This window comes from Danio aesculapii, chromosome 19 (assembly GCF_903798145.1).
Source record: "Danio aesculapii chromosome 19, fDanAes4.1, whole genome shotgun sequence".
In the NCBI taxonomy this organism is placed as follows: Eukaryota; Metazoa; Chordata; class Actinopteri; order Cypriniformes; family Danionidae; genus Danio; species Danio aesculapii.
In genome coordinates this window covers 12168024-12176807 of record NC_079453.1, presented here as the reverse complement: position 1 = coordinate 12176807, position 8784 = coordinate 12168024, and the positions used below count along the sequence as shown (strand labels likewise).

Here is an 8784-nt window from a genome sequence, read left to right as displayed (position 1 = left end):
GAAAAATAAAAATGCTTTTATTGTAGCCAAAATAAAACAAAAAATAAAAAATACTTTCTCCAGAAGAAAAAATATTATAGGAAATACTGTGAGAAATTCCTTGCTCTGTTAAACATCGTTTGGGAAAGAAAAATTACAGGATGGCTAATGATTTTGACTTTAACTGCAAATACAGTTGAAATCAGAATTATTAGCCCCCCTTTGAATTTTTTTTTTCTTTTTTAAATATTTCCCAAATGATGTTTAACAGAGCAAGGAAATTTTCACAGTATGTCTCATAATTTTTTTTCTGAAGAAAGTCTTTTTCTTTTAAACATTTTAAAGTGAATAATATTAGCATTATGTTTAGAACTGTGTTGAATAAATCGGCTATCTGTAAAACAGAAAATGTTGAAAAAAAAATAAACAGGGGGGCTAATAATTCTGACTTCAACTGTATATACAGTATATATATATATGTTTCAGTTGAACATTGTTTTATGTACATCATCTAGAATAATTCAAAAATACATGGACCGAAACATAGCTATGTGCCGGTAGAGTCAATCTATAACACAGGAGGATAATGCTGGTAACTATTTGTTTAAAGTTTAATACAGATAATATATAATTTGAAAAAATATTTTACTTAATTGTGTTGATATTAGCTAAAACTATTGCACAAAATATATCCCAGGAGCTACCTTTGCGAATCCACCAGAGGCCGCTGTGTACGCTTTTTGAGATCTCAGGTTTATCTCACAAGTGCGTTTATGCCGGCTGTTCTTGCATAACTCCAGCAGAGGTCACTGTTGACTGATTGACTGACTGACTGATCAACTGACCCACCCTCCTCCTTCCCTCAACCTGTGTTTTCAAAAGCAATCCAGAAAAAGAAAAACCCTCGCGGCAGCCTGATTTTGACCACATTTTCATTGACCATATTTTATTTTTTGGCGTTTGTTTTTGTCTTACCCGCTTTCTGGAACCGTTCTTCGCTGGACTTTGAACCCCGTCGTTGTGGTCAACTACGCGCCAGGTCAAAAGTCTGCCAACGTACATGGCAAGCCACTGGACAAACTGGTCTGAAAAGCAGAAGAGCCGTTCACACATAGGTAAGCAGTCAGCTGGTAAGCGTGAAAAGGAACGGCGTCATACCGCCCTGTAGCGTTAATTTAAAGATGAAATGCAGCTGTAGCTCTGGCTACATAATTTGCAATCTCCAGAAATGTATATAGGGCTACGTTTTCAGAATGAGCCATGTTGAAAAAGCTATTACAAACTAGTATTTAGCCATCGAAAAGTTGAAATAAAATATAAATATATTAGATTACAAATTTCAATAACAAAATGACTAAAACTAAATTTTAAAGGAAAATTGAATTAATAGCTAATTCACAATATGAATACATGGCAGTAATGTTTATTTTTTTGCTTACAAAAAACACAGAGGAAAGTTGAGCTGAACTTGGCAGAAACTGTGAATGACAGATGCCTGAAAGACCTGATTAGATTTGAAAATCCAATTTTAGATTGGCCTCAGAAATTGTATACGTGTATGTTTTTTATCACTGGCAGATGCTAAAATGGACTCTGAGGAAAATGACTTCTCACTGAAGGGGTGAGCTGAGGGAAGGACTGTTGCTTTGAATATGAATTATTTCATTTAGGTATTCTGGCACTAACTGGCACTCCCCTAAGTACTGTAATCAATATAATGAATTGAATATGCTTTGACAAAACACACAGCGGAGTGGTGACTAGACATTTCATGCATCCTTGTAATAGGACCATTTCAGGGAATTTACTGCAGCAGTTTCCTTCTGTTGTGCGTGGTCAACAGTTCACTACGCGAAATAACCTTTAAATGCTGTGCTGCAGTTTATTTAAAGAGGCGATATCATGGAAAACAGTATTTTCATTGCACTTCTGAATTAAAAGACGGCAATGATGTACTTTACCATTCACAATGCAAAGCTTTATCCTCCAGCCCACACAGCTGCTTTATGGATTCAAAAGATATTATTGTTTTGATGTTACAAACTACATGCATACGGAAATTGACCACGTTTATGACATGTAAACAGTAGGGCTGCACAATATATAATTTCAGCATCAATATTACAATGTGATCATTCCAGCCTGATCTCACAAGAAAACGTAAGTATTTTACGTTTTGTCAGTTTAGTGGCTAATTCGTACGAATTCGTACGAGTTCAGTCGTATGAAATTGTACGATTGTAAAAAGGAGGCGTGGCACCTAACCCCGCCCCTAAACCCAACCGTCATTGGGGGATGATCAAATCGTACTAAATTGTACGAATTAGATCGTACGAATTAGCCACTAAATCAAAAAGTTACGAATTGCTGTGAGATTGTGTTGGATCATTCACAATAGTCACATCTCGAGTATATGCAATGCTGAATTTGTATTATAATTTATCATTTATCAGTGTTTTTAATGTTTGTGATCATGTAATGGTTTTAAAAGCGTTCAGGTATGAGAAATTGTACCATTTGTGACCTTAACTATGATTACTTTTATTGAATTATTTTTGTTTTTGTCATTTAGTTAGTGTACTTGAATACTGTTAGACTCGGGAAATGATTAAACGTTTGATTTCGATTGTATCTTTTTCTTGACCGTATTTATAGATTGTTATGCATGAAAACACTCACAACACATGCAAATACAGAAATGCACTGCAAATAGCCCAGACCACAACAAAAATGTGTCGGTGACCCCAAAAAGTTTATAGATTGTTTATTAGATTTTATGGAGATGAATTCCCCCTGTAGAATCATCCCAATCAATTTAACATTATAAATTCTTTTCAAGTAGAGATATTAAGTCATCTGGTGAAATTGTATTCGTATTGCATTATATAACACAAGCCAAAAAAAATATTGCAATGTTAGATTTTTCCAATATCAAGCAGCCCTAGTATACAGTAACCTGCAAATTGCCAATCCTTAATTGGTGCAATTTTACATAGAAACATAACAAATATAGATAGATGGACATAAAGTATTAACTGTACACTGTAAAAAATTCCTGTAAATTTACAGTGAAAATAAACAGCAAAATACCGTTTTAATGTAAAAGCGGCAAGTTGCTGTTTTTTACAATGCATCATGGGAAGACTTGCTCACTTGAGTTTGAGTGGTTGAGCAACAACAGTAAGGGCACTGTAATTTAACAGTATTACCGTATACCATACTTTTTCTGAGCACACACGACGACATTTTGGATTATCCACATGTGGTACGTTTGCAGCTCCATGACTTAACTACCTGTAAAGTACTGTTAGATTTTTAAAATCACATTTAAACTTTCAATCAACACAGAACTGCAACAATGATTTGACTGTGTGAATTTGAAAAGCAAGATATAGCTTAGCATAAGGACTCGGTAGTCCTCACATTACTCCTGTAGCCTGGATGGATATTTTACCTGAACTTTTAGCAACAGTGCAAAGATTGAACGTTATAATTTGTGGTTACCTGAACTGGTACATAGCCCTGCAATTTATGACAGATTTGAACTGCGTGCCTCTGTTTGCAACTCCATGGTACTTACAAGAAGGATAATTGGATAATTTGGATATTTTCGACGAGGTAAGAAGCTCTATCTTTGATCGTACTATCTTTAAATTACTTATTAAATTTAAATATTATGCCATAAACATCCTATCAACACATAACCTAAGCATCTGTTTATTTAATTGCAGGATCTGACCATGTGAATGTCTTGAGAGGAGAAAGGGGTAACGTTAGCCTAATTTAGCACGCTAACGATAGCTGAAGGACTCATTTTCAGATCACACGCAGGTAAGAATGTTAAACCTAGATTTTACATGAACTTTGAGTGAAGATTGTACAGACTAATTTTGTTTTCATGTGATTACATGTGTAACTTGTACATTCGGTCCATTTGATTACAGATACGCCTTTTTATTTGCAACTCCGATGCTTCTAAAAATAACATTTTAGGATTGAGTGAGACTGTTGTCATTTTTAATGTTATTCCAGTTAGTTTATATAGAAATTGACTAGAGTTACGGTCAGATTTTATGCTTGGTAACGTTACCTAAAGTTGCAGAAATTTTAATCTTTATGTGAGTAAGGAGTAACCGAGCAAGGTACTGTGAACGTGCAGTACTAGATAACTATCTTGTTATAACATTATGTATTCTTGTCAGAGTTGTGGGGAAACATGTGGTACTGTTGTGTCATATGTGAAACATATGAAAATACACACAAATGTTTCAAATATTGTTTTTTTCGTTGCTGCATTCCTACCTGTAAAAGGACGTTTAAAAAATATGCAGGTTTAAAATCTTACGTCTACAGGCACCATAAAGGATATAGGAAAGAAAACACATTGTGAGCTACACTTTAGCTTTTCTTTACAATTACAATTTCTTTACAATTTATTTTTGACCAATAGATGTCTGCCACCACTGCTGATCTTGAAAAGATGGGTAACCTGCCTGTGACTCCTCGTTTGATCCTGCATGGTAAGTATTTTGTGATTAGGATAGGAAGAAAACTGATTTGTGTCTCGCTGTATACTTTGCTGGTTTGTATTTGAGGAAATAGATTCATTCAATTTTATTTTATTAAAGCAAAGTCTCATTTAATTTGAATTGTGTGTATTTGTTTTGATCTGATACTTGAAAGAAATAAACTTGCTTTTTAGAAGTCTAGTTATCCTTTAGTATTACTATCGACATACTATTGTCAATTTTTTAACACATGCTTAAGACATTTTGTCACTTTTCATTTTCTTTGAATCTCAGATTACCTGATTTCATGTAGTTGTTATTATAGTTATTTAAATATTTATTTTAATTTTGAAAAATGTTATTGCATTATTGAAAATTATTGCATAATTTTATCATGGCTCTTTCTACACCAAGCCTTTCAAAATAAATGATAAATCACAGAATTAATCACCAGAATAATTCTTAAATAATACTTTAATCAATGATTTTATTAAAGGTCCAGATGTTACTCCGGGCCAGTGGATGAAACAATGGATGATCAGCATGGAAGGGAGAGTAATCTGTGAGGGTGTGCAGCCACATTTTTTTCTGGACTTGCTGCAGTGTTTTCTTTGTACAACATCTTCAGTTTGCAGTACCAGGAGGAAACAGCATGCACACTGGAATTCCTTTAAAGGTAATATGTTTGCACTTACATATTTTTTTGTTTAATTTAGCATGAGGACTTCATGGAATAGAATATTATGTCCAACTTGTCACATGTGTGTTTGTGTGTATATACTACAAGTGAAAAGTTTGGAATTAGCAATTTATAGGTAATATATATATTTTTTGTATAATAAGCTTCTTGTGCTCACAAAGGCTGAACAATACTGTAATAAAAACAAAGACAAATACAGCAAAAACTGTAATATAGTGAAATGTCAGTTAAATATTATAAATTTGTCATAAACTAATTAAATCATTTACTGGTATTTTATTGAATGTAGTTTAAAATGTTATTATTTCTTGTGTTGTAAAGTTGAATTTTAATCATCATAATTAAAAATAGCCTTTAGTGTCACATAATTCTTTTGATGCTTAATATAATCATCGGCTCAGAATAAACATTTATTGTTGTTGTCATCACTATGTGAAACAATACAATACACATTATTCATTCATTTTCTTTTCGGCTTAGTCCCTTTATTAATCCAGGGTTGCCACAGCGGAATGAACTGCCAATTTATCCAGCACGTTTTATGCAGCGGATGCCCTTCCAGCTGCAACCCATCTCTGGGAAACATCCATACAGTCATTCACACTCATACACTACGGACAATTTAGCCTACACAATTCACCTGTACCGCATGTCTTTAGACTTGTGGGGGACACCGGAGCACCCGGAGGAAACCCATGCGAACACGGGCAGAACATGCAAACTCCACACAGTAACGTCAACTGACCCAGCCAAGGCTCGAACCAGCAACCTTCTTGCTGTGAGGCGACAGCACTACCTGCTGTGCCACCATGTCAATACACATTATACAATACTATTTTAAAGTACCATTGAAAATTATTTACTTTTATTCATCAAAATATATTGTTCAAGCATGAAAGTAAACTAGGCGACGCAGTGGCTCAGTAGGTAGTTCTGTCGCTTCACAGCAAGAAGGTCGCAAGAAAGTTTCCTCCGGGTACTTCCCTTTCCCCCACGAGTCCAAAGACATGCGGTACAGGTGAATTGGGTAAGCTAAAATTGTCTGTAGTGTATGTGTGTGAATGAGAGTGCATGGGTGTTTCCCAGTGATGGGTTGTAGCTGGAAGGGCATCCGCTGCGTAAGACATAAGCTGGATAAGTTGGCGGTTCATTCCGCTGTGGCGACCCCAGATTAATAAAGGGACTAAGCTGAAAAGAAAATGAATGAATGAAAGTAAATTCATTTATTATAATGCAAAAAAGATTACAATTTTAGTTTTACTTTTTTTTTTAATCAAAGAATCGTAAAAGAATGTATCAGTTTCCAAAATACGATGAAGCCTTTTTTCAGCACTGATAATTATAAGAATCAATATTAGTGGTTTTGTACCAATAATATAATAATTATTTCTGAAGGATTATGTGACACTGAAGACTAATGTAATGATGATGAAAATTCAGCTATACATCACAGGAATAAATTAAATGTGAAACTATGTTCAATAAGAACAGATACAAATGTGAAAAATTTGAGTTATTTAAATTGTGTAGTAACATTTTATAATTAAACATTTTTACTTTATTTTTGATCAAATAAATGCACCCCTTTAGAGCAGAATAGCCTTTTTAAACATTGCCTCTCAAAAATCTGTCTTTCAAATTAATATTTTGAATAGAGTGTTTTACAATTATATATTTGTGCATAAACATTGGATTAGTCAGTACCAAAGCCAAAATTTGAGCTAAAAAACTTAGTACACGCCAATGAATATTTTGATGAAAAAAATAAATACAACTTTAATAATAAACAGGAAGAAACTATTACTCTAATAGATATAACTGTTAAATAAAACAGTTTTGTTTAAATGCACCAATATATATTGTCTATATTCACTGAGGATTTTATAAAAATATTTTTTTTTTTAAAGAGGGCGCTCATTTATCCTGATACTATATATGTAGTGTGTGTGTGTGTATGTGTGTGTGTGTGTGTGTGTGTGTGTGTGTTTGTGTGTGTGTGTGTGCGTGCGCGCGCGCAGGTGAAGCCTTCTTGAATTTTTTTATTTTTTCAATATTTACAAATTGATGTTTAACAGAGCAAAGAAATTTTCACAGAATTTCCGATAATGTTTTTTCTTCTAGAGAAAGTTTGTGTGATTTTAGCTAGAATAAAAGTAGATTTTAATTTTTTAAAAACATTTTAAGGTCAAAATTATTAGCCCCCTTAAGCAATATATTTTTTCGATTGTCTACAGAACAAACCATCGTTATACAATGACTTTAATTAACCTAGTTAGGTCTTTATATGTCACTTTAAGCTGGACACTGGTATCTTAAGAAAATATCTAGGCAAATATTATGTGCTGTCATCACGGAAAAGATAAAAGAAATCAGTTATTAGTTTTTACAAATTAGTTATTAAAACTAGTATGTTCAGAAATGTTGAACAAATCTTCTCTCTGTTAAGCAGAAATTGGGGAAAAATTATACATATATATAACTAGGAAAAAACTAGGAAAAAATTTCTTCAGCACATTTCTAAACATAATAGTTTTAATAACTCATTTCTAATAACTGATTTATTTTCTCTTTGCCATGATGACAGCACATAATATTAGACTAGATATTCTTCAAGATACTTCAATACAGCTTAAAGTGACATTTAAAGGCTTAACTAGGTTAATAAGGTTAACTAGGCAGGTTAGGGTAATTAGGCAAGTTATTGTATGACGATGGTTTGTTCTGTAGACTATTGAAAAAATATTGCTCAAAGGGGCTAATAATTTTGACCTTAAAATGGTTTTTAAAAAATGTATAACTACTTTTACTCTAGGCGAAATAAAATAAGACTTTCTCCAGAAGAAAAAATATTATCAGACATACTGTGAACATTTCCTTGCTCTGTTAAACAGATTTAAAAAAGAAACAGATCTTGAACAGAAAAATGAACAGAAAATTATTTTAGTGCTGCAAAAATGCATGTGCTTTTCACTAAAAATTTCTTTCAGAACAAAAAAAAATCACTCTTTTGCAGATAGTCTGTTTATTTTTGTAAATCATACAGTTTTAAAACCTTGTTCACAGAAAGTCTTTTATTCTTATTATTCAGATGCTGTGCTGGGATAAATCCAGAGAAGGGAACCTGCGAGGGGAAGGCTGCGAGGGGAAATGTGACATCAAAAAAAAAAAAAAAACTGGCAAGACCGGCAAAAGTTCATGAGAAGACCATGACCGTAAACCCCAAGGTTTCAAATCTTTTAAAGAAACTAATGGACTTTTTTTGATGGGACTTTATTTAAAATGTAGCTAGCTGGCAACCCCCCCCCCCCTACTTTTGCAATATTGTTATATAAACCAGAGGCCTTTTTTTTTTTTTTTTTTTTTTTTTTTTTTTTGCTAAAGCTCATTTTGGGGCTATATATTTTTTATTTTATATCCAAGACTAAATTGCAAAGCGGCTATTTACTATTTTTTTCAAAGACATTCGGTAAGTTGCTTTTTGTTGTACAATGCTGAATGTGATCTCAACATTTCTTGAGAACTTACAATTTTTGCCTGTTCTTTGGCTAAATATTTTCACAAACATAATGCATATTTTATCTTGTGTTGTTTGAAAAT

The 8784-nt window shown here is 33.2% G+C and overlaps 1 long non-coding RNA gene across 2 annotated transcripts; it reads left to right on the top strand.

Moving 5' to 3' along the window:
• Positions 1–3241: 3241 nt before the first annotated feature.
• Positions 3242–8518, top strand: LOC130247135 (uncharacterized). Of its 2 annotated transcripts, XR_008839496.1 has the most exons (5): positions 3242–3597; positions 3711–3810; positions 4430–4499; positions 4984–5163; positions 8276–8518. It is a non-coding gene; the product is annotated as an uncharacterized LOC130247135 (long non-coding RNA). The 2 variants fall into 2 exon arrangements; XR_008839495.1 differs by having other exon boundaries at positions 3242–3810.
• The last annotated feature ends 266 nt before the right edge of the window (positions 8519–8784 follow it).